Source organism: Dasypus novemcinctus, chromosome 26 (assembly GCF_030445035.2).
Source record: "Dasypus novemcinctus isolate mDasNov1 chromosome 26, mDasNov1.1.hap2, whole genome shotgun sequence".
Lineage (NCBI taxonomy): Eukaryota > Metazoa > Chordata > Mammalia > Cingulata > Dasypodidae > Dasypus > Dasypus novemcinctus.
The window spans coordinates 24,920,737-24,948,172 of NC_080698.1; the positions used below are offsets into that span (position 1 = coordinate 24,920,737).

General features: G+C 38.7%; 1 protein-coding gene across 1 annotated transcript in view; it reads left to right on the forward strand.

Annotated features, from left to right (window-relative positions):
- The window catches only part of ATXN7 (ataxin 7), a 184,008-nt gene that overhangs the window by 7,409 nt on the left and 149,163 nt on the right, over positions 1-27,436 (forward strand). The gene's annotated exons all lie outside the window — the stretch shown is intronic.

A 27,436-nucleotide genomic window follows, 5' to 3' on the forward strand; every position in this document is an offset into this window, starting at 1 on the left:
AGAGGTTTTTGGTCATCTTTAAGTTTGTAGAAGAAAATACCAGGAACAAAACAGTTAAAGGGGAGAATCCATTTCAATTTTTAGTTTTTGAATGAGTTATAGCCAATTTTGTTAAATTTTCTTCTTTTAGCCAGTTAACTTCCATTTCAATTCAACTATCTTTGCACCTGCGTCCTTGTGGTTTAACTATGATAATTTTAGCATATTTTCACTTTAGTTTCACTTAAGTTAATTTGGCTTGGTGTTTGCCTCTCCACCCCCCAAGTTCTGACTGAAATAGATTTCAAAGTTTATATAGAATTTAATGTCGACCTATGACCAAAGAAAACTACCATTCTTTGATGGCTAACATTGGAGTTTTGAGTTTGTCATAGGAAATGCATTAAATCTATGAATAAAACATAGAAATATTATAATTCATGAAACATGTTTATCAGTTATCTATTAGTAATGAATTGCTCCAAAACTTTGTGGCTTGAAAGAGCAACCATTTTATTTACTCACAATTCTGTGGTTCAGTGATTAGGTCAGAACAGTTCTCCCACTTCTCTTGCCTGGCCTGGGGTCACTAATATGGCTGCAGTCGTCTGGATGCTCATGTCAGAGCAGCTTGGTTCAGGGGCCTCTAGCCAGGAAAGCTCTGTTGGACTCCATATGGTGTTATCTTCCAACAGCTAAACAAATTTCCTTACGTGGAGGCACTGTTTCAAGAAGGTGAAACCTGCAAGGCTTCTTGAGACCTAGGCTTAAAAGTCCTGTAGCTTCACCCCTGCCAAGTCAGAGTGACCTCTTGGTCAGAGTGAGTCACAGGGCCTGCTCAGATTCCAGGGATGGGAAATAGTTGCTCAACCACTGAACTACATCAGTTCCCTAATGAGAGTTTGTTTGTTTTTGGAGATCCCGGGGATCGAATCTGAGACCTCCTATATGGCAAGCAGGCACTCAACCACTTGAGCTACATCTGCTCCCCTAAACACCATCTCTTGGTGGGAGATGCTGCAAGTCATTTCATAGGGGCCTGCTTTACAGGAGTGGGAGGAATTTTTGCAGCCATCTTTGCAAACAGTCTGCCACTCTTGCCTTTTGTTTTAGTAACCAAATTCCTTTTGTTCCCCATAACTGATTAAAACTGATACACTTTGCTGTCAGGAGCAGTGCTAAATGCTTCCCTGTATTATCTCTTGGATATATTATTTCCATTTTAAAGATGTGATAATGAGTCTTGGAGCTGTTAAGTAACTTCTCTAGTAGATCATTTACCTATTTAAGGGCAGAGCCTAAATCTTAAAGTTTGACCCTGTACCATTGTTTCTTGCATGTGGGGCACAGTGGTGGCAGGGGATGGGTAGAAGAAAAAGAATCTCAAAAGAAGAGGCCCGTATCTTAAAATGTATGTAAATACATTTTGTATTCTGCCTCATGATATATAGCCTTGGTTTGCCATAAAACTAATAATTTAAATTGCTTCCCAAGCAAATGACATTTTATCCTCTAAAATCCCTGAGAAAATGAGTTCTTCAGGATTCAAAATAAAATATCTTACTAGCCAGAGTTCTTTTGTTATAAGCAGTAGAAATTAAATATGGCCACTCAAATAAAAAAGGAGTTTACTGGAAGGATGTCTTGTACTTCCCAGGATTGATAGTAGAGCTGAAGAACCAGCTCTCAGAATGGACCAGATCCAGGCAACTTCAAGGATCCAAGTTGCAAGACACGATGGACAGTTCCTTTGGGGTGCTGGACGTTCTGACTGCTCTAGTTGTTTTAATTCTGTCCACTCTCTACCAAGAATTTCTCTCTCAAGTCCAGACTGCATCCTCTGCCCATTTGTGGACCAGAGGAGGACAGGTACCATGGTTACTACCTCAGCAAGACTGTTCTTACTGGGGAGTTGTAGTTCCCAGCAATAGGAAAAGATGCAGGGCAGTTAAAACCAACTGATGTTTCACTATCTGCACATTTGGTGTGCTTGTGTGTGAAAGAGGTGCTTTGTGTGATATGGCATTTAGTATTTACAATGCCCTGATGACATCTGCTTCACCCCTTTCCCTACCCTGTGTGCCTCCAAGGGTCCTTCAACCTGTTTGAGAAGCACTCTTGTGGCCCTACACCATTGTATCTCCATAGCAACTGATCACCACTGACCACTGTTAAGTGCAAATAACATATTTTTTACATGATAATCGGTCCTAAAACATTTTGCCTTCTTTTTTAAAGAAAAGCGTAAGCATATGGACTGTGATTTAACCAATTATTAGTAATTCAGGGTCAGGATTAAGAACATTTTTATCTTTGCATAGTGATCCCCTCAGGACCCAGTGAGATAAGTGTAGCTGTTGGCCTCTGCCCTAAATGTTCCCTAACTGGTCTGGCCTGATAGGTTTTCTAACTTCTGCTTTCCTTGTAAACCTTGCTTATACTTTAAAGTAAAAATTTTAGACTTTGTAGCTCATAGACTGAAGGGACAAACTATATTTATATAGCCCTTAAGTGAAACCACATTTCAAATGGTAAAATTCTGTGCAAATACAGTGTGATTTTATTCAGAGCTTTTAATATATTCTCCTGTATTGTTTATTCTCGTGTATTCTTCTGTATTGTTTTATACTTTCTCTAATCTATTGAAGTCAGCATAGAGCAGATATTTTCCTATTTTTTAGCTGAAGATGCAGCTTTAAAAGGGTAAACAATTTTCCTCTGTAGCATAGGACTGTTGGGAAGAGAACCTAGTGTTCTAACTGCCCATGCTATTTTTGTGGGCCTTCTGGAAGAGTAAACAAACTAGAAAAGCCCCTTTTCTGGTTTCTTGTGGTTCCAGTCTGAATAGGAGGTGGGTAAACCTGATGTTTGGCCTCCATTGCTGTGGGGACGTGGATATGTAGTAGTCGTATCTGGAAGTCCCCATGGTAATTAGCAGCCTCTTGTTTCTTCTTGCTCAGCATCTTTTTATTTCCCCACAGATAGCCAGTCCATTTACCCCACCTTTTCTTGCCATGATTAGCTGGTTTTGAAGTACCTCTTGGAGCCCTTCAGTCTGGCCTTTTTTTTTTTTTACTTCCTGGTAGTGTAATTACCACCTGTGGTTTAGTCATTGTCCTCCCAGCCCCTAGACTCTTCTTTTAAATGGTCCATACTGTTTTCTGCTGTTCATGTCTACCACTACAAGAGGTTTTGAGAGGAGCACTTGACACTTTTGTTTAATTATGGTCTCCGACTGTTCTGTTAACAATAGAGTTGTATGTTGGGCCTTTTCCCCTCTGGCTTTTAAAGTTTCATTGTAGTCTGTACCATAAACTGGTCTACGGTGATAATGTGTGGTTTTTGTTTACCCAGACATTTTTGTAAATAGAGATGATCTGGATACTTTTTCCTTAGCTTTTAGAACCTTGTTCTACCACTTAGACTAGTTTTAAAATCATCTGTCTTTTCCTAATTTACAGGTACTGATTTCTACAGCTTCTAACCATGTTCTACATGCTTCTAATCAGTTTAACACTACTAGTTAAAAACTCTCTTATTCTTTGCATTTCTAGTTTGTCTCTTGGCCTCATTTTTTGCAGAAATTTTGACTATTTGAGTTCCTTGAACCTAATCTTGAAAAGAATGGTAATAAAGTTTTTCACTGAAGAATGCAAACTTTTAGTTTTCCTATACTTTTTATTCACTGGTGTTTTTTAAGTTTTAGCATACTGACTGCAAAGACATTTTTAGTGCTCTGGCTCATAGCTCTGAGAGGAAAAATGTAAGACTCCATTTTCTGTGCCTACTACCCCCACCCTGTTGATTATTGTTCTGGTAGTTATAACTGTAAATCATTTGAAAACGGAGGTTAGGAAAGAGACCACCATTACATTAGGATAGTTTAAAGGGATCACTTGTTCAAATTTACTAGCTTCCTGAAGCTAGTAAAGATGTTTATGGATTCCAGGGTTCCCTGTTAACCTATTTCGACATTACAAGACAGTGAATAACACATGTTTAGCTTTATAGATTATGAGAAAGGCTAGCTCCTAGAAAATATATTATTACAGTTTTTATTTAAAAAAACTATGAATTACTTTAAACAGAAAAATCAGTTGTCATACTAAACAACAGTCCTGGTCTGGTAGTGTGTCTCATTCCTTTAGCTAACAGGCAGGAAAGATTAACTTTCTTTTCCAAAGATCTGGTGTCAAGTATTAATCAACCATAGACTGGAAAGTTTTTATTTGCTAGCATTTGTGGTGGTGTGTTTTATCTGTAGTCTCTTAACCATATAACTGCATATGATAGCTTCTGCATGGTGTTCATACAGAAGGAAACAGTTCCATTCTTTTTCACTTGAATTAGGAGTACTTCTGAGTTTGAAAATAATGAATTTTGACCTTGAAGAGTCTAAATTATCTCAATTAAGGGTGTAATGTATACCAGGGAAAAAAATTACATGTTAAGTCCAACTTAGCAGTCTTGGTTTTTCATATTTTGAATGGTTTCTTAATTTTAAAAAGTCCATGAAAGAGGATGCATTATTAGAAAAATCTTAAAAGTATTTGATGATCAGAAAGGTAATTTGGAATTTTAATGTCAAGAATTACATAAATTTGGTTCTTGTGGAAAACTGAAATCTTTAATGCTAACAGAAGTTTTTTGTTTAATAGTTTTTCCTGATTATAAAAATCACATACGTTTGTAGAAAATTTGGAAAATTCTCATATATACACAGAAGAAAATAGAATTTACTCAGACTTTTACTGTCCAAAGATAGCACTATTAACATTTGAGATATATCCACCCAATAAATTATCCTTTGAAATTAATGCTTAGAAGTAAGGATAAAGAATGGTAGGAATGGGTATATAATGTGAACCTGGTTTTGGTAGTCTGCTCTAAGCATTGCCTTGGAGCTGAGGAGAGGGGCTTCCCCACCAGGGTGGGAGAAGAGAGCTGTGTTACCCTTCGGCCAACTTTGGCTGAAGTGTAGCAAAGCATCTTTTGTGCAGACTGTAGCCTGTCTGCCTATGGCTTCGTGACTCCCTCTCAACTACTACAGAGGGAGACATTTAGAATCCTTGTTGGAGTGTCTTGTTGACACAAGCCACATCAGTTCTTATCAGCCCCCAGAAGAATTTTTAAAATCAGCTCTTGCTCAGAAGAATGCCCCAACATTAAAAAATATAGTAGTTACCAGGTTATCTGTGCCAAGTGACTGCAAGGTGGAATGTTTAGTGAGGCAGGTTAGTATAGGGAAAGAGGAAAGAGCTGGGTCCTGGCAGAGAATGTGGCTGTGAGACCCTGCCCAGAAACCCCCTGTGAGAAGGCTGCTACTAAAAACAAAGCTGGTTTATTAAAAAACAATAAAAAATTAAAAAATTAAAAATTAAATAAATGAACAAAGCCAGAAAGACCGCAGCCACAGTTCCCATTTGGAGCTCTTTCCAGGGTCAAGGGAAAGCCCTGGGTAACTCCAAATAGGCCTCCCCATTGTTCCCCTAAGAGCTAACAGGTAGGGATCATAAGGCAACCAATCAGAACAACAAATAGCTCGGGCCCTTCCCCAGTATCAGGAAAAGAGAGGAGGAAAGATCTTAAAAAGGCCTAACCTGGGCCCCCACACATACCTCTCCCTGTAGCACAGTCAGCACACATTCTTCAGATGTGTACTTATCTCATTTCTGGTTTTCTTGTTTCTTAATAAACTCTTAATCCTTTGCCTACCCTGTGGCATGTCCTTAAATTCGTTTATTAACATAGTAAAGAATCTAGAAACCCAGAGCGTCCCACTAACACCAGGTGATTTCAGTCAACATCTAACCCCAAATCTAGTCGCCTTGATAAGAAAAAAATCTGAAAAGGAGCTCAGAACAGATTATGGTAGAAGCATATGTCAGTCCTCTTCTGTGGAAAGAAAAATGCTCATCTATTTAGATTTGTTAAAGAGACAGGCAAGGCAAAGCACAGCAGAATTTTCTCATCCTGCTCATTTTACCTTAGTGCAAAAGAAAGATTTGTCCAGGGATAAAACAGAAAGAAAGAAGGATCGTGGGCTGGTGGCTAGTAATACAAGATGGTTGGCTCTCTGTCTGTCTGCCTTGGCTAGTGGTAAGCTGATCCTGGGGCCTGAGAAATTAGCAAAGCGAAGTGACACACAGGGCAACCTCCCCGGGCAGTGATATAACTTCTTTGGTGTGGTACTCAGTGTGAAAATACAATGCTGACTTTGATTCCTTGCTCTCAGCAAGAGGAAGCCAGTGAGAGGAAGCCCATGGAGAAGTAGGAGGAAATGGCATCTCCTTGTAAACATTTTATTCTTGACATGTAACAGATTTTTGCCTAGAAACTTGTGTGTGCCCCTCCATTCTGCCAGCTGTCTTTTCAGCTGTACTGATCAGTTTAAAAGGTGTCATTTCTGCCTAAGAAACATAAGATCTTACATGCAGTGCTTGGTGGGAAAGAATTACTCTGGGAGATGAAGAACCATTGTGATAACTGCTCACGTGTGAAGGAGCAAGATTGCTGCTTTCAAATGTCTGTGGTTTGAATTCTTAGGTCCTAAGTAGTAGCCATACATCTCAACTAGGGTCTGACATTCCAAGTGAGATGATTCAAAAGAATTAGAAGGGATTATTTTCAGAGGGTGGGCAGAGTTATGGGCAACATAGGTTTTTGAGGCACCCAGAGACCAATAACAATGGGAAGCTTTTATCACTACTAGGTCTGAAGGAGCAAAGAGAAGAAGTAATGTTTCTGGAGTCTAGGAAGAAAGCTGAAGCCACAGAAGAGGGCTGTCTGACAGAAACTGTAGTCATGGAGGGATTTTGCCACTGCCAGAAAATGCAGCCCAGAGCTGGGAGGGAGCAGGAAGCAATGCCCCCTCCTCCATCTTTCTTTCCTCCCTCTTTGATCTCTTTCCAGTGCTGCCATTGGCCAAACCTATCTAGAAGTCTGCCAGCAATGAGTCCAGTGATGCTGTCCTCTTAGGCCCAGAGCAATAAATAAGAAATGGTGGAAAATTGGTCTGGAAACAGAAAGGGGATCAAACAGAAAATTACCTGCACACCCCAGGAGCGTATTCATAATCCACCTTCAATATATATAGCCTTCCCTCAATTCTGCCGAATCCAAGTAGTTTTGTTGGATAAAACTCCAGCTCTTGCCCACCCAAGGGTGGACATATACATTAAGCCAGGTTAATCAGAATCCTCTCCCATACTGCCTTAGTAATTTGTTCAACAATGCATACGTAATGCAAGCTAGACCAGAGTCCACCCTTGGCTTTTGCCAACCCTACCAGAAAAGTGTTTCGCTACTGTAGAAGGCAGTGCTGGTCTGGGGCTGATGGTGTACATCCATCTTGTTGCTGTGCACAAAGGGTCCAATTGAGAACAAAGATAAGTAGGAATAAGCCAAGCTCAGAGATGGAGTGAAAATGAGTCTTAATGGCATGGTTCAAAATCCCGAAGCTGAACACGTCTTGGAATTCTTATTTGTATAAATCAATACCTCTTTCCTCGTCACAGATTATTTTTTAAGGTACTTGATTTGGGGTTCTATCACTTGCAGCCAAAAGAATTTTGATGAATAGAGCATATTCTGGATTGCTTGGTATGAGAAACCTCATCTGAGAGAAATGGTGAATTTCTAACACAAGAGACAAAAATTATTTTTCTGTTACTTTATTATTAGTGAGGATGAGCATATATAAGCATAAAAGTTGGCCAAAGTTTTTGTTTAACCTCTGATAAATTTTTTTTTTAAAGATTTACTTATTTATTTATTCCCCCCCCCCCCCCCCCCCCGTTGTCTGTTCTCTGTGTCTATTTGCTGCATCTTGTTTCTTTGTCCGCTTCTGTTGTTGTCAGCAGCATGGGAATCTGTGTCTCCTTTTGTTGAGTCATCTTGTTGTGTCAGCTCTCTGTGTGGGTGGCGCCATTCTTAGGCAGGCTGCACTTTCTTTCGCGCTGGGCTGCTCTCCATACGGGGCGCAATCCTTGCGCGTGGGGCTCCCCTATGCGCGGGACACCCCTGCATGGCAGGGCACTCCTTGCGCGCATCAGCACTGCGCATGGGCCAGCTCCACACGGGTCAAGGAGGCCCGGGGTTTGAACCGCGGGCCTCCCATGTGGTAGACGGACGCCCTATCCTCTGGGCCAAGTCCGTTTCCCCTCTGATAAATTTCAAGTGCTGAAGTAGTTCCCAAGGCTAAAACCAGCAGAAGTAATCTTAAGTTCCATTTTTCATGCATAGAAATTGGTCATAAATTTTCTGTCAAATGCCTTCTTTTCAAATGTTGAAATAAATCATACTTCCAAGCTCCTCTCATGGTTGTAAGTAGCATGTCACAAAGGAAAACTTCTTTGGTTGCCAGTTTAAATGTCACCTCTTCATAGAAGCCTTCCCTGACCTTCCAGTCAAATTCAAGTGACATTGGTATTTGCTTTTAACCCATATATATTCAGGTACCCTGGCTGATGTCACAGAGGTGGACATCAGTCTCCAGAGAAAACAGTTTGCAATGCTAACGTATCTCCACCCGTACTATAGTGGGTGGGATTTGGGCATTAGTATCAACTTGCCTAGTTAAGTGTAGCTTCTGCCACTTACTGGCTGTATGACCATGGTCATCAGTTATTTCATTTGTAAAATAGGGAAAATAAGAAAACCCAACTCCCAAGAGTTATTCTAAGGATTAAGTAATATGATACATTAAAAGCTACTTAAAACAATGCCATAATTTTTTTCATCTGTATCTCCTGAAATCCCAAAATAAAATTCAAAGCATGCAAACCTTTGATTGTGACTCACTTCAATCTTTTTAAAACAAAAAGTCAAAACACTTTTCCTACCCATATCAGACTAATGAAGAATTCCAAGTGAAAATCTGAATGCTTTTCAGAAGAATTGGATTGAAAGACCTTTTGTTGGTACATTTTGTTCTTGTTAAAATTAAACTGAAATTTTAAAAAATTAAGTATGCAAACTGTATAGGTGGTTTATCGTAAAATATAAAATTTGAACTTTTAATCACACATGGGTGAAATGGGTTTTTGTTTAAATTTGTTAAAGTTAAGTTGCAAAATGAAAATGGAACTTTTTAAAAGGTCCTTGCATATTATCCCTTCACATATATTTAAGGTAGAATGAATTGACAAGAAGATTCTTACCCAGCCACGTTAGAAATATAAGACGTTTTTAGCTTATTAAAAGAGGGTCTGTAGGCAGTGGATGTAGCTCCGTGGTTGAGTGCCTGCTTTCCATGTACGAGATCCTGGTTTTAATTTCCAGTACCTTCTAAAAATATGGGGTCGGTGTTTGTGTGTGTGTGTCTGCTTTAATCCATGACTTTATTGAACATCAAACTTTGGGAGATGGCAGGATAAATAGGACATTTACTCTGCTCTTCAGAAACATAACTACACAGTGAAAAGAGGTCCACACCCAACTATAATAATCAGAGATAGTACTTTAACAGAAGCAACAGCTAAAGGATTTCAAAAAAAGGGAGGAGTGGTTTAGTCTGTCTCCACGAATATTTATCAGAAGTCTAAGTTGCCTGTCCTAGAAATACAAATGATAAAAAGATACTAAATTGTCCTGAGGTCAGGAGTTGGGGGCAGAGTGAGCCTTTCACTACTGTATTTCATCAAGAACAGCTAACTTTTGGGTGCCTTCTCAATGCCTTGAGGATGACATCCATTCAAAATCTTTAATATCCTCTTTGGTGGTCTTCTGATTTGGCTCTTGTCTATATCTCCAGTCTCATTGGGTCCTCTGACCGTTAGTTCCTCAGACTTGCCAGGCTCTCTCAGAGTCCTTTTCTCTTGAGATCCTCCTTGCCTAGAGTACTTATTGCTTCTCATTTCCCTAACACCTCCTCTGCCTCCTACTCCCAGTTTAAATGTCACCTCTTCATAGAAGCCTTCCCTGACCTTCTAGTCAAATTCAAGTGACATTGGTACTTGCTTTTAAACCCACATATATTCAGGTACCCTGCCTGATGTCTAGATATCAGCAAAACATTAAAAGCCATACTAAGAAATTGGAAGATATAGCCCAAACAAAGAAAAATATCAAAACCCCAGATGAGACACTGGATTTAAGATAACTAATCAATGAGGTTCTTACCAATATCCTAAATAAAATCAACCAGTTGGAAAACAATATGGCCTAAGAGATAAAGGTCATCAAGAGGACACTGGGTGAGCACTAAGAAGAATTTGAAAACCTGAATAGAAAACTAACAGTGCCTATCTAATGTAAGATGCAATAGATGAGATAAAAAATATTAGAGGCATACAACAGAGACTCGAAATGATAGAAGAAAATAAGTGATGCAGAAGACAGAACAACTGAAATTGAAGAGAGGAGAACAAAGACATTAAAGAATGGGAAAAATTGAGCAGGGGCTCAGGGACTTGAATGACAACACGAAACACAACAACATATGTGTTATGGGTGTTCCAGAAGGAGAAGAAAAAGGCAAAGGGGAAGAAAGAGTATTTGAGGAAATAAAGGCTGAAAATTTCCCAACTCTGATGAAAGACATGAATCTACATGTCCAAGAAGCACAGTGTATACCCCAATCAGAATAAACTTAAATAGAACCACTCTAAGACACATACTACTCAGAATGTCAAACACCAAAGTTAAAGAGAAAATTCTGAGAGCAGCAAGGGAGAAGCAGACTATCATAGCGGGATGCCCAGTAAGACTTAGTGTAGATTTTTCATCAGAAACCCTGAAGGTGAGAAAGCAGTGGTATGATATAGTTAGGATACTGAATGAGAAAAATTGCCAGCCAAGAATTCACTATCCCATAAAACTGTCCCTCAGATATGGAGGTGAGTTTAAAACACAAATAAACAGAAACTAAGTGAATTCACTTCCTTGGCAGAAAGCATTACAACCTGAAAGAAAAAGACAAGACAGAGCTGCTTGTAGGAGCATGTAGTCAGGAAGACTGTCAGAAAGGATAACCAGAAGAGTTAAAAGAGAAGAAAATAAGATATCAAGGTTGAAAGCCAAAGAATAAAATGGTGGAAGTAAATAAGGGATTTACAGTAGTATCATTGAATGTGAATAGATTAAACTCTTCAGTCAAAAGATGAAGACTGACAGAATGGATAAAAAAGCATGAGTTGGGGAGTGGATGTACTTAAGTGGTTGAGCACCTGTTTCCCACATATGAGGAACTGGGTTTGATCCCTAGTACCTCCTAAAAATAAACAACAAAGGAAAAGGCCAGCTCACATTGGGGAGTGGATGTGGCTAGGTGGTTGACCATCTGCTTCCCAGGTATGAGGTCCTAGGTTCAATCCCTGGTATCTCCTAGTGAAGAAAAAACACAAGAAACACAACAAAACAAACCCATGAGCCCTCCATGTACTGTCTACAAGAGACTCACTTTAGATCCAGGGATACAAATTAGCTGAAACTCAAAGGTTGGAAAAAGATACTCCATGCAAACAGTAACCAAAAATGAGCAGTCTGAGCAATACTGAAATCCCACAAAACAGACTTTAAATACAACAAAGTTATAAGAGACCAAGAAGGCCATTACATATTAATAAAAGGGACAGTCCACCAGGAAAAAGTAACAGTCATAAACATCTATGCATCTAACCAAGTTTCCCCAAAATAGGTGAGGCAAATGGGCAAAACTCAAGGGAGAAATTGTCGTCATCTCTGCAATAATAGTTGGAGACTTCAACACACCACTCCTGTCGTTAGACAGAAAAACTAAAAAGAAGATCAACAAGGGAATAGAAAAAATGAGCTAGACTTAACACATATATAGAACATTGTAACCCAAGTCAGCTGGTTATACATTCTTCTCAAGTGCTCATGGATCTTTCTCTGGGATAAACCACATATTGTATCGCAAAGCAGGTCTCTCAATAAATATAAAAAGATTGAAATTATACAGAACACCTCCTCAGATCATAATGGAATGAAGCTGGAAATCAATAATAGACAGGGAAGGGGAAATTTTGCGAATATGTGGAAGTTAAACAATACACTCCTAAACAATCGAGGGCTCAAAAAAGAAATTGTAAGAGAACTTAGTAAATATCTCAGGATGAATGAAAATGCGAACACAGCTTATCAAAACTTATGGGATGGCAAGCGGTTGTGGCTCAACAGATAGAGCGTCCACCTACCATATGGAGGGTCCAGGGTTCGATACCCAGGGCCTCCTGACCCATGTGGTGAGCTGGCCCACACACAGTGCTGCCGTGCACAAGGAGTGCCGTGCCATGCAGGGGTGTCTCCTGCATAGGGATGCCCCATGTGCAAGGAGTGCACCCTGCAAGGAGAGCCACTCCATGTGGAAAAAGCGCGGCCTGTCCAGGATTGGCGCCACACACACACAGAGCTGACACAGCAAGATGACACAACAAAAAAGTAACACAGTTTCCCAATGCCGCATGACAAGAATGCAAGTGGACACAGAAGAACACACAGCAAATGGACACAGAGAGCAGACAATGCGGGGGAGGGGCGAGGGAAGGGAGAAGAAATAAATAAATCTTTAAAAAAAAAACAACTTAATGGGATACAGCAAAGACAGTGCTGAGAGGGAAAATTACAGCCCTAAATACCTATATTAAAAAAGAAGAGCTAAAATCAAAGACATAACCGAGAACCTGGAGGAACTAGAAAAAGAACAGCAAACTAATCCCAAAGCAAGTAGAAGGAAAGAAATAATAAAGATCAGAGCAGAAATGAAATTGAGGGGGGGAAAAAAAGAGAAAATCAAAAAACCAAGAGTTGGTTTCTTGAGAAGATCATTAATACCACTGCTGGGTATATACCCAGAAGAAGTGACAGCAGTTACACAAACAGACTTCTGTACACAGAGTTCATAGCAGCATTATTCACATTTGCCAAAAGATGGAAACCACCCAGGTGTCCATCAGCCAATGAATGGATAAAGAAACTGTGGTGTAGTCACACAAAGGAATATTATGCAACTGTAAGAAGAAATGAAGTTGTAAAGCATATGACAACATGGATGAACCTGGAGGACTTTATATTGAGTGAAGCAAGCCGGACATAAAAGGACAAATACTGTATTATTGCATTACTATGAACCAAATATATTGTGTAACATACTATATGATTAAAAAAATTTTTATATGTATCTAGTACATTTAATTGAGAAACGTATGTTTTTATTCAACTGTGTCTTCTTTTTGGTTTTTTTTTTTTTTTAAAGATTTATTTATTTATTTAATTTCCCCCCCTCCCCTGGTTGTCTGTTCTTGGTGTCTATTTGCTGTGTCTTGTTTCTTTGTCCACTTCTGTTGTCGTCAGTGGCACGGGAAGTGTGGGTGGCGCCATTCCTGGGCAGGCTGCTCCTTCCTTTCACGCTGGGCGGCTCTCCTCAGTGGCGCACTCCTTGCGCGTGGGGCTCCCCCAGCGGGGGACACCCCTGTGTGGCAGGGCACTCCCCGCGCGCATCAGCACCGCGCATGGCCAGCTCCACACGGGTCAAGGAGGCCCGGGGTTTGAACCGTGGACCTCCCATGTGGTAGACGGACGCCCTAACCACTGGGCCAAAGTCCGTTTCCCTCTTTTTGGTTTTTAATTATTTATATTTTCAATTATTAAATGTACAAAATAAAGTTTAAAAAAGAAATAAGAAATCAAGTCCTGAAGCATATAACAATGTGGATGAACCTGGAGGACATTATGTTGAGTGAAACAAGCCAGACTCAAAAGGACAAATACTGTATGATTGCACTATTATGAACTAAATATACTGCATAAAGTCGTGGAGTTAATAAATAGAATACAGGTCACCAGAAAATAGAATGAGGTTAGAGAATGGAAATCTGAAGTTTAGTCTGTGCAGAACTGGTAACAAGTTTTTATATCTTTGGAATAGAAATGGTGAAAGCACACCATAGTGTTTGTAACTAGCAGTGCTTGTATGACAGGGTTGAAAGGGAAAGTCTAAGGTCAAGTATATTATTAGAAGGAAAGCTAAAAAATTTAACATGGGGGAAATGGATGTGGCTTAACCAACTGGGTGCCCGTCTACCATATAGGAGATCCAGGGTTCAGGGCCTCCTGGTGAAAAAGAGGAAGAGAAAGCGTGCCCACGTGGCAAGCCAGTGCTTGCACGAGTGCCCGCATGGCGAGCCAGTGCCCACGCAAGTGCCCGTGTGGTGAGCCAGTGCCCCGCGCAAGTGAGTCACGCAGCAAGATGATGACACGTCAAAAGAGAGACAAGGGGAAAGTCAAGGTGATGCACAGCAGAAACCAGCAACTGAGGTGGCACAATTGACAGGGAACCTCCCTCCCCACTGGGGATCTCCAGGATAGAATCCCAGTGAATCCTGGAGGAGAGAAAATGAGAAGAGAGGACAGTACAGATAGCAAAAACAGCAGGGTGGGAGGAGGGGAAGGGAGGAAAACAAGCAAGCAGAGAAACAAAGAAATAAAAGGAAATCACAGTGCACAGTCCACACTGTGGGAACTGTGTGTGTTGGGGAGTTCTGCTCCATTTGATTTAGGAGTATCTATATAAATTATTATTTTGAAATTCTTCTGCACAGATTTATCTATTCTTTCCCATTTATTCAATTATTTTATCAGTATGGACTGATGGATATTTACTTTATGCTATTACTTAATTATATTTATATTATATATTATATATGCTTATATTTTGTTTTATTATATTTATATACACATTGTATATGTTTATTCTATAGTTACATTTCTTTTATGCTTTGTATTATAACCTTTTTTTTTAAGATACTGGGACTGGGAGTTCAACCCAGGACCTCATATATGGGAGGCCAGTGCTTAACCACTGAGTCACATTGGCTCCCTTGAGTTGGCTTTTCATTTGTTGGCTTGTTGTTGTTTTATTTTTTTTTAGGCGGCACCAGGAACTGAACCTGGGACCTCCCATGTGGGAGGCATACACTCAATTGTTTGAGTCATATCTTCTCCCTGGATTATGATCTAATACTGTATATCTAGTTGTTCAAATTGGCCATTGGGGGCTCTTTCACTTGGCTCCTGTGTCCCTTTGACATACCTCATCCTTGTGTGTATGTAAGTAGTTGGTTGGTTTGTTGTTAATTTTGAACATTTTTTTAAAAAATTATTTTCTGACACTAGAAGATAACTTCAAGCTTATCTTGTATATTCCTTGCCCCAGGCCTAGGACCAGCCATTTCTGGTTCTTTTTACTGGAAAATGGCATCAAAACCAAGATCTGGATGCTGGGTCTTGTCATAGTATTTTAAGGTTTAGCATTTCAGTTGTTTTCTTCCACATGAACTACTTCTGGAGTAAACCAAAACAATTATAGTAAACGAAAACATTTATCAAAACAATTATTTTCCTTCTGTGGCATAATATGATAAATCCTGAAGAGGATATTTGATAATCAAACTACCGCCTGACCAGCCACTTTTCAGATTTGATAAGGTCAATAAATGCCTTATAATAAAGTTCCCCTGAAAAAAAGAATAAAAATTTTTTTCTGTGGTTAGAGGGAGGGAGAGGAAATCTAATATTCTGTGTGCTTACTGTTCTATACAAAAAGATCTGTTCCTTTCACCTCCCATTGCCACTAAATGCTATTTCCTTTTTACCAGCTCTGAACTACCTCAGCTGAACATGAACAGACAAATCTCAGTCATATCCAACTTTGAAATACGTTACAATTACTTTTGGCAACAATTATACCTTCCTATTTATGGTTTGCATATTTTAGTCTTACAGTTTTTCTTCACTGAAAATAAACTATTCAGACTGAACACAATGACAGAGCCAGGAACTCCTTAGGAAGTAGGGGCACCTAGTGGGAAGACACTAGATATCTGAAAATAACTGAGTTACATAGACTGGAGTTCATCCCATGCAAACACACATTGGGCAGTTCTTCATCTTAGCCTCCAACCATTAGTCTGTGTTAAAGAGGCTATGCTAATAAAATCTTTGGTAACCTCATACTTTTTCTTTTTTCTTTTTAAAATAAGAAATAGGCCAGTGCCAACACCTAATACTGCTTTTCTCTGTCCTCTTTTCCTCACTCAAGGTGATTAAGATTTACATTCAATAAACATTTATTGAACCTCTTCAATGCACCAGACAGTATTCCCTGTCTGATGCTTCCAATTAATCCAATACATTGGGGAAAAAATTAAGGGCCCTGTTCCATTCTTCCCTGCAAACAGAGCTGTTGAAGTTGATGGAAGGTAAGTCAAGACTTTACAATGCTGAAGGCACAAAATGGTTTGCAGAAGTATAAGGTTCAGTGTCCACTTCTCCAAATCTCTGGTAACATCTTAAAAAGATAAGATCATCACTTCCTTATCTGTAAAATAGATATAATTAAACCCACTTCTCAGGAATAATGCATGGAAAACACAGTCCTAGCAGATGCAAGGGGCTCCATGTAAGTTTTAGTTCATTCACATTATACATTTCACCTAAATGCATCTATAAAACACTAGGACTGCCCCACTAAACACATGTTCATTCAAGAGGCATGAGCCAAAATAGACATTTAATTTTTGGGAGGTATACATAATCTTTTATCAATTTTATTGATACATATTAATAAAGCATACATTCCATCCAAAGTGTAAAGCAATGGTATTTGGTATAATCACATAGCTGTATATTTATCACTTTAATCATTATTAGAGCATTTTCATCATTTCAAGAAGAAGAATAATAAAAAAACAAAAAAAAGCTCTACCCCTTAATATATTAACATTTGCCTATCAATCTCTATGCTTCTGTACATAGCTAATATTCTGTTTCCATCTTTCTAATTTATTTTTATTTATATTTTGTATAAATGGAGCCAAACTTTAGTACTTTTTCTCTAGCTTCTCTCACTTAGTATATTTCCTTTTTTTAAAACCATTAATGGAAGATTATGAATATATTAATGTACACTACTGTCCATATTTTTGTTTGGTTGTATTTCTGCCTGATATTTTTTATAACATTAACATACATTTGTTCATTTCAAAGAAAAACACTTATATATGCAATATTACCCATATTCATATTTCACATGACATTTAGCTATGCTATACAGTCCCATGTTAAATTTTTTTTAAAGATTTATTTTATTTATTTCTCGCCCCCCCCCGTTCACCCGGTTGTCAGCTCTCTGTGTCCATTCGCTGTGTGTTCTTCTGTGTCTGCTTGTATTCTCATTAGGCGGCTCCAGGAACCGATCCTGGGATCTTCCAGAGTGGGAAAGAGGCAATTACATTCTTGCGTACCTCAACTCCCTGTTCTGTTACGTCTTCTTATTTTCTCTCCTCTGTGTCTCTTGTTGCGTCATCTTGCTGCACCAGCTGTCAGTGTCGGCCAGCACTCCTGTGTGGGGCCACTTTCCTGTGCTGGGTGGCGTTCCCACTCGGGACACTCCTTCGCAGGGCGGCATTCCAGCAGGGGCCAACTCACTGCGTGGGCCAGCTTGCCCATATGGTAGGCGGAAGCTGTATCACTTCAGTCACATCCGCTTCCCTGTGATTTCCTTTTAAAGAGTACAGTATAGAAAAGGGAAAAGAAGAATAACTTTACTGTGGAGAAAGGAGACGATCACTACCTCAGCAAGGTGATCACTGTTAACATAAATAGTAATAAACACCCTTGATGGGATGTGTTGAAAACAGCACTTTATCTGTGAGGTCTTCCTCTCCAAAGACCATAACCCCAATATAATCATGAGAGAAACGTAGACCAAACAACTGAAGGACTTTATACAAAATATCTCACCATTACTCCTTAAAAGTATGGACTTCAATTAATAAGAATATCAATATTGGCTCATTTGTTGTGGCAAATGTACCATAATGTAAGAGATCAATGCTGGTGCCGCTGATAAAGATAGACGCGGTCACAGAAGAACACACAGCAAATGGACACAGATAGCATACAATTGGGGGGGGGGGGGGGGAGAGGGGAGGGGAGAGAAATAAATAAAAAATAAAATTTAGAAAAAAATTTTTTAAAATGATGGGGGAAACTGAGTGTGGGATATATAGGAACCCTGTACAATCTTTGCAACTTTTCTATATAAATCTAAAGTTATTCAAAATTAAAAGTTTAGGGGAAAAAACCCTTTTACAAGGATAAGAGTATATTTCAAATTTAAATTTCATTGTGATGGTAGCCTAAAGTAAGTGAAATAGCCCTTGGTGTTCTGGGCTAATTATGTGTAAAGTGGGGCAAATCTTCCGTGCTGTTGTCATGTAAAGCCATGACAGTTTGTTTGCAGAATGAGAGAATTCAGTATATCTAAATATCCTCCTGTGGAATTTCCTACTGACATGACTATTTTTCCCCTTTTGCTTCTACCCAGTAGCAGTCCCTTGAGTGGCATTTGCTGTCCTAGTTAATCAGAGGATAGGAGAAATGAAAAACTCTCCTCTTCCCCCTCCTACAAAGTTTCAATGGGCGCTGGAAATGTAGGTCAAATTGCATCACTGAGGAAAAGAGCGAACAGGGTAGTATTTATGAAGTCCTGCCAACCTCTCATTAGATTCCAAGTCGTGATGAACCATTGTTGAGCCAGCTTAGGTGTGAGATACAGGGAATTGGGCAGTTATATTTTTGATGTAATCCCAAAATGTTATATTTTAATCAGTGATAAAAAGATCTCTGTCTAAAGCCCTAGTAAAAGTAACTTACACTGGTTCTGTTTAATTTATATCTTCCAAGTTCTTTTTGTCTCTTATTTATTACTGGCACGTTGTAGTCATTTATATTAATTTAGCCAGAGAGATGTTTGAACTGTAGAAGTTATTGCTGTATGTATGTAAGAAAATCTATTTTTTGGTAATGACATAAATCTAATAATTTAGTGTTTTGCAAATTACACATAATCATATGCTCAGTGGGATCTGATTAGCATACAGAAACCACAAAATGTTTTTTGTTTCTAAGTTAGTTATGGCTAAACTATGCTGTTCCATGACTATTTTTTTTTAATGGCAATATAGACCTTAAGATATAAGAAGACTTTACAAGCTTTTTTTTTTTTTTCCAATACTGTATGCTACCCACTCCTTTGTCAGATATTCAGATTTTGGCTGCCAGATTGTTCCATTTTACTGGTATTGCCAAAAACAGTAATTCTGACAGGAAAACCAACCCTAAAAATGACTCTAGTTCCACTCCTTGCTTCCGTCAAGATAATCAGTAGTTCATTTGTATACTAAATGGAAAATCTGACAATAAAATGTATTTGCATAGGTCTGGGTATTATTAAATTTTACAAGTTCAAAAAATTATTCTGTGAAATATATTTACATTCCAGCGTACTTTTAACAGTTTTTAGCTTTTTACTTTGAAATAATTAGATTCATGGGAAGTTGCAATAATAGTACAGAGAGGTCCTGTTTTTTCTTCTTCACCCTATTTCCCCCATTGTTACATCTTATAATAATTATAGTAGTATCAAAACCAGGATATTGACATTGGTGTAAAGGGTATGTATAGATCTATGTCATTTTATCTCATGTATAGATTCATGTAAGCACCACCACAGTCAAGATACAGAACTATTCAATCACTGTGAAACTCTCCCTCATGTGACCCCTTTTTAGTCAAACTTATGCCCTCCTTTACCCTATGTTCCCAAACTCTTGGCAATCTCTAATCTGGTCTCTAACTCCATAATTTTGTCATTTTGGTTATGTTGCATAAATGGAGTCATACAGTATGTGACCTTTTAAGATGTGCTTTTATACTCAGCATTTCATGAAGAAGTTTATATTATAAAGTTTATGTTAAATATTTTAAAAGAGTATTTGTTTTTAAAAGGAGTTGTTACCCAGAGCTTGATTCACTAATTTTCAAAATTACATTTTTCTAGCTTGGGGAATCTAGACTCTGTGTTGCTATATTTGGACAGCAGCTAAAGTTAAATGTGCCGACGTAATACCTGATTATAGCATTAACCTTATCGCCCACAGTTAAGGACAATACTGTGAAGTTAAAGGGAAAATTACCCTGGGAAGAGCCCAACCCATCAACAAAGTAGATAATACAATTGATTAATGAGCAGAAATCCAAATGTATACTTTATTTATACCAAATACAGTTACTGATACACATTTGTGCACATTTCATCTTGAAAGAATTCTTCAAAAGGGAGAGACGTTGGAGAATGTTATTTAAAGGAACAGCAGTTGAAATATTTACATTAATTAGTTAATGTAAAGATCATGTCACAGGATTACCATTTGTGGTTAGTATGAAATGTCACCATATGAAAGCCAGTGCCTGCTTCATGTCGATAAGATTCTTTGAATGTCTTGAGGAGGAAATAGAGTTCTATGGATAGGTGAGGACTGGGAACAAACGGCCTCAGAAGGAACAAATTTTCCTCAGATGCTGATGTGTTGCTTTCTAGCAAAATATAGGAAATACTGTAGGAGCTGTGGGAGGGCGTGTTAGTGTTTGTCTACAAATAATGACACCTTGGCTCTAGGGAATCCCTTGTGTTCAAACCTGTGGAACTGAGCAAATAGAAGGCAAGTCCCAAAGTACCGTCTGTAACTCACCAGCAGTGAAGGTGAGGATGTGAGCACTGGCCCTTAGCCTGCCCAGAAATTATCTTCCTTAAGGTTGTGCCAGGACAGATTTTTATGAATGGTATGATTTTCTAATTGTCAAGAAATTGTCATTTGCTCTGGCTCCAAACATTTTAGACAGTCTTCCTGCCAGGTAGGAACATATTCTTTGTAATTAAAATCCAACCTCTACTTACCTGCTTAACATTTTTCTAGCAATCCCCTTTGTTTTCTTCCAGCAGCATATGATTGTACTTGAAGTAGCTATTTGGGGAGTAGAAGGGAAGCAGTCATTTATCTATCATCCACAATATGCCAGTCCCTGTGCCAAGTGTTTGTGTACATTCACTGGTGTAATTACAATATTGAAAAATTGCATTAATGATCCTTAAACAAGTCAGTTTTCTTGGTCAGATTTACCTAAGAGGACTATTATTCAAAACACAAAAATAGAAGTCATTTATTACATATAATGGTCACATATATATTTCACATATATTCAAAACCCTTTCTAATGAGCTAATCTATATTTAAAGAATATATTTTTATTTATTAATTGGTTAGTTTACAGAAGTTATTCATGAGGCAATGTGTGTGAAGTGATATGCAATATAGAGATGGAAGACCCTCCTACTTCCTCTTAGCAGTTTATTTCTGGGTAAGGAAATCGAGTTATATCTACAAGAAAATTAACAGCAGGAATGGAAACTACTTAATCCATCAATGCAAGATGTACAGTAAGATAATGCATAATTAATTACCAAATAAATCTTTCAGATAGTAAATGCTGTAAATATTCAGGGGAAGAAAAGATTACCAATCTCTGACCCTTGAGATTTTATCATCGGTAAAGTGTGGGGTAATATGTACCTCATGATGACAAGTGAATAAATTACATATATAAAAGGCCTACCATATCATTAGGAAACCTTCAGTAAATTATAGCAGCTGCTGTTAATAATGAAATAATGATGATGATGATGATATCAAAATAATACTATATTAGTAGGGTAGGCTAACTGCTGTAGCTACCTCAAATTTTACATGTTTATTTCTTGCTCAAGTCATAGCTCAGTGTGGGTTGACAAGGAGCCCAGGCACCTTCTATTTTGTGGCTCTGCTTTCCTTTACGTGCTTTGAACAATCCTCACTTGGCCAGCAGAGGTTGTAAGAGACTAAGAATCAGGGAAGGGAGGTTTGTGTGGGCTAGGCCTAAAAGTGGTGTCCAACATTTCTGTTCACATTTTAGGATTTAACCGTATAGTTGTACCTTATTGCAAGGAATATTGGGAAATTTAGTCTGTGTGTTCAAGAAGAATTGACAATATTTATCATAAATAACATTTAGAAAGTCTTAACAGAAGAGGGATTTCCCTGAATCTTTTAGAGAAAGACAGTAAAATTTGTAATAGATTTCCCAGCCTGCCTTTAAGTGATAATAATTAAAGAGGAAGGATGGAATAACAAATCCCAACAAGCATTATTAATAAAACTATACATTTATCCCACTAGTCTCTGTCTTTACCATATGCCATTTGGTGCTGACCTTGGGCAAGCTGTTTAACTGCCATTGGCCCCCATTTCCTCACTTATATTTTCTTTGTAAGGCTGTGAAGTGCTTAGCTCAGGGCTTGGCCTAAAGCACGTACTCAGTGAAAGTTGTTATTATAGGTAGCGAAATAAGTATGGTCCCAGAATTAAATGCGTGCTCTCTGTTCACGTATTTAACATCTTTCCTAAAGGACCATGTTAGACTAGCAAGGATGACTTGACTGAGGACATTTTACATGCATTTTAGAACAGTATAACCCCAGCCTAGTGATAGGGGATTAATGTTCTTCAGGCAGAATACTGAGGGAGAAAGAAACCCTCCCAGCTTACCCTACCCTACCCCACCCCACCCCTGGCCAACTCCAAAGACTCTATTCCTCTATTAAGAGAACAACAGGAATACTGGACTTTAACTTAAGTATTATCCTTCTTCCCCCTTTTCTGTTGTTGATGTCTAAAAGTTGGATCTGGCTGGGAAGAGTGAGGGTCAATTCCAGAACAGCTACTTATCCTTTGAGGCTACTTGCAGGTCTTCAGCAAAGCAAGAACATTCTACCCCAGCACCTCTTAACTGGAGCTAATGGGTAGCTGTCAGAGCCAGTGGTTCAGTTAAATCCAGATCAATTTAGCAGGCATTTATTAATACTTACAATGTTGGGCCGTTGGTATTCAAGGATCAAATGCTTCAGATCCTGCCTCCAAGAAATGTTGGGAGGTGGATGTGATGACCTGAAGAGGTTTAATCAGAGCTAAATTTTTAAGGCTCAGTGTGTGTTAATGAGTTTACTTGGGAGGTAGGAAGAAAGGAATTTAAGGGGGGAAAAAACAACAGGTACAGGGGAATAAAGGTAGAAATTGTTGTGACATGTGGCAATGGAGGGAATGGTTTTGACTTCAGCTCTAGTATGTGACTGCCTTGGTCCTGCTCTTTACTGGCCTCAGCTTGCAAGTCTCAGTTTTCTCTCTGTTAAAGAAAGATAGTAAGAGTACTTACAGTCGTCGACTTGGAGGATTAAGTGAAATAATGCATATAAAGAGCTTCCTATGTGTCCATACCTTGTATACAGTAAGTGCTCCTAAATGTCAGCTGCCACTATTACTACTATTACTTGACCAAGGTTTTTGCACCGTGATAAGTTGGAAAACAATTGGGAATTTTATTATAATTTTAATCCTCTTTTTGGCTAATGGTGAAATATTGTGCTGTAGTCATAGACAGTGGGAAAATGGCTTGCTGACACACCCCTCCTCAGCTAAGAAGAAGGGGCGCCCAGTTAACGTCAGTGAAGTGTGGGAGAGACAGGGCTTAAAATTGGAGAGCTTTGAATTCTGAAAAGGAAATGTAAGACGGCCTACATGAACCCATTTGGAGAGAGGAGAGTGGCCGAATGTGTGCAGGTATGTAGAAGCTGCCAGAAAACGGAAACTCCTTTAAAAATAAGACTCCACATGAGAAGTTCCACAGAAGGTGCATAAAAGCCCTAGGATTGACTCCAGAGACTGAAATGTACCCCTGAAACCTATCTAGGGCACAGTTGCTGAAGCCTTTCCTGGTAATTGTTCTTGGTTCTTCAGTTGTATTTTTAAATGCTCATTTGGTGTCCAGTGTAATGTCTCTTGAGAGCAATCTCTGTAGCTTAGTAGGTGCAAAAACGCTGGCTGACCTCTGAAGAGGGGGATACCCAGTAGCACCATTGATAAGATGGGTTGCATGAACTTTGCCTTGTCAGGGAGAAAGCCTGTTAGGATGAAAGCAAGGTGGAAATGGGATAGGATAAGAAATCGTAAACTAGAGACAACATTTATTCATGTTTCTGGAGAATATGCCTGCAGGTGACATGTGACCTGTTTTTTAAATTTTTTTTTTTTTTTGGCTGTGGTTTTTCATTTAGGAGAAGACACTAGGAAAACAGCATAGGCTCAGTACCACAAACATGGCTGCCTGCAGGAGATGGGCCTGGAAGGACAATAAGTAATGCAGCCAGGCGGGACTTTGGAAAAGTCATGCTTAGTGACAAGGTGCAGCCCATGACACAGCATCAACCAGTTATGCAACATGCAAGAGAGCTGATCCCAATGGCCAGCTTTTTGGATTTTCCAAAAGAAACCAGGAATTTGATATTTTATGTGAATCTTCCCACCTTTTAAATATTAGCAACACATTCATATTTTTTTCCGATATCACCATGGAAGCCAAACAACCAAAAACATGGACTATTTTAGGCTGTGGGCTTTCTGCTTGCAGTGAGTGTCAAAGGGTAGAAACAAAACTGCATAACCAGGTAGTTAGGTGGCCCAGCTGAATCTGGCAGGGGAAGCACATAATACTTTTTTTAAGGTTTTGGGGTCCAGGGACTGAACCTGGATCTAGTATGTGGGAAGCAGACATTTAACCACTGAGCCACATCCACTCCCCAGGAACACTTATTTTGTTGAATAAATAAACCAACTGGATAAATGTCTCTTGGTTCTTAGCCTTTTCACATATAGAACGGAGAGATTAGAGTTAGCCTTCAAGGTTTCACTTTTTTCCAGCTTTACCTTAAAAGAAAGAATCAAGTTTAAACTCATCCTGTTGCCCTCCTTGCAGGGACCACCTCTCCAGCCCTTTTTCCCTTCCTTTCCATCCCTCCCTAAGCACCTATGTGCCAGTCTCACATTGAAGTATAGTAGTTTACCTAGAGTTTTATTTAAGGAATAAAAACAAAGTTTATACCGTTATGCTTTAAAGCAAGTTCAAGTAAGCTTGTTTTCTCTTTCCCCTATCATGACTAAAAGGTTGCTTAATTCTAAAGATTTGTTGGTTATATAATAACAGGGGATTCCGGTTGTGCCTTAAACTGGGGCAGGCCTTTCAGAGTCTTAAAAGGACTTAGAGATGTTATTTCTAGAAAATAAGCCATTTTCCCTAAAAGTTGACACAACACTACCAATATAAATGTGGGCTTTTCTCTGTTTTAAGTGAATGAGAGAGGATGTTTCTGAACCCTTGGGCATTTTGCTAGATCTTCTTTTATAACAAATTTTGGTGATATTGCCCTTTTGTTTTTTAATATGAAAGTTTTTGTTGTCTTGGGCAGAATTGTTTTTGTTGCAGTTATCAGAAATTATTTCAAAAGAAGGGGGGATTTATCATGTCCAGGGGATTCTTGGAACCCTAGGGAGGAAAGTGCTTGGGATCTTTGGTGGGGACAGAGAGGCCCAGGAGCCTCCCAGGCAGACACTGTTTCTGAGCAGCATTTTTTCTGAGCAGCATTTTTGTCCTCTCTTTGCAGACTGGCTTTTTCTTTTAGACTGAGAGTGCATGAAATTTTGGAGAGCATTAAAGTTATGCCTTTCTTTTTGATTCCTTGTCCTTGCCCACTCCCATCTAACTGGCCAACATTTCAAAAACAAAACAAAACAAAACTTTAAATATTGTGTTTATTGAGTGTTTTTTCATAGTAGGTATTAAATGAATAAAAGGTATCAAATTTTTTGGTTCTATTCTTAGAAACTGTTCTCCATGTCTACCGTTTTAAACTATTTCTATTTCTTTTTGCAAAACAAATTAAATTATTGTTTAGGCAGTTAGGTGTACTGAAAAGGGATCCGAACAGCATCAAAGCCCTGGATTCCAGTTTAAATTTCAAACCACTTATTTTCTAGGTAATCTTGAACAGGTATAATTAATAATTATGGAGGGAATGGAGGTGGCTCAGGTGATTAGGTGCCTCCCTCCCACATCGGAGGTCTTGGGTTTGATTCCCAGTTCCTCCTAAAGAAACAAAAGAAGATAAACAGACACAGCAAGTACAAACAATGATGGGGTGGGAAGAGATAGATAAATAAAATAAACCTTTAAAACAAAAGAAAAAAATAATTATGACTGCTCTCAATCTGTTTCCTCACTATTTATTAAATAGAGAGCGTAACTCCAGCTCTTTTGAACACAGGGTTGTTTGTGACAATCAAACGGGAGAATATGGAGCAGATGTAGCTCAATGGTTGAGTGCCTGCTTCCTATATACAAGGTCCTGGTTTCAATCCCCAGTACCTCCTAAAAAAAAAAAGCTCAAATGGGAGAATATATAAGTATATTATAGTCTTTTTTTTTGTCCTTTTAAAAAAAGATTCCTGACCCCTATTCTAAACAGAAGTTAACATTTTTAAATGCTTATTTTCAGTAACTGCCACTACCATTTTTCTCTTAAGAAAAGGGTTTCCTGTAAAGCATTTTTAAGGTATTCAGCTTAGTAAATGAATTCTTTAAAAGCCAAACACTATCTTGGGGGAGATATCATAGTCCCTGAAATCTGATGACTTCCTTGGACACTTTAGAGAAATAGCTGGAGTGTCCTAATGGAAAATTGAAAAATGGCTTGACCTAGTGAAATAAGATCAAGCCTGGAGTCTAATCTGATGCCAGTGTGTTCCATCTCGACCTCAGTCTATTCTGAGGAAATCACTGTCAGGGAGGTGAATGGTTATCTCTTTCATAACATCTTTTATTGACTGTCTTTATCATGGTAATTTGTAGTTCACTTTGAGAGATTTTCCGTAGCTGGAATGTGTTTAGGTTGCAAAGAAATCAACTTTGGCTCAGGATAGACATGTTAAGCAAAGATAGCTGCTCCTATTGGATGTAAAGTAAAAAGGGAACACTAAAATGGAAACCAGAGAAATTTTTTAAAAGATAGGAGATGGTAAGAAATTAGAAATCTGGCAAGAGGAACATCTGACTAATAAAGATTGTAGGAATGATTTTAAGCATTACTAAATAGCATTTTGTGGGTGACTAAAACTGAAACTGTTTGAAAGTGGGGACAGAGAGAGGACAGATTATGATCCAGGGATTAAAAGCCAGTAAAGATAATTGTAAATAAATATTCAAAACATGCCATACAATTTCAGCCACTCGCTTTCAGAGATGTTGTGCTAGCATCTTATGATCTCAACCCATAGAAATACATGGCTTACCATTTTAGAGTATACGAAAATAAGTGAAAACGAAGCAATGCAATATTCCCACCACCCAACATTGGTGTTTATAGCCAATGAAGATTGTAGGAAGAGAACCTTAGTAGGGACATTTTCATGTGACATGAGCCTTCCTTGTGCTTTATACTTTGACATCATCTTCCAATTGCTGTGTCATTGCCCGTATTTGCTGCTTTCTTTTCTGTTGTGTGTCAATCTTGAAAACCAGCCTAATTTCTAAGTCTGGTTTGTTAATCTCTAATACATTGACTCCTTAATTTACCGCTCCTTCCCAAGTTAATTTGAATGGTAGCCACATTTTACTTGAAATATATATAGACATACACATATGCCCACAACTGTGTAGATAATAGAACGCATAA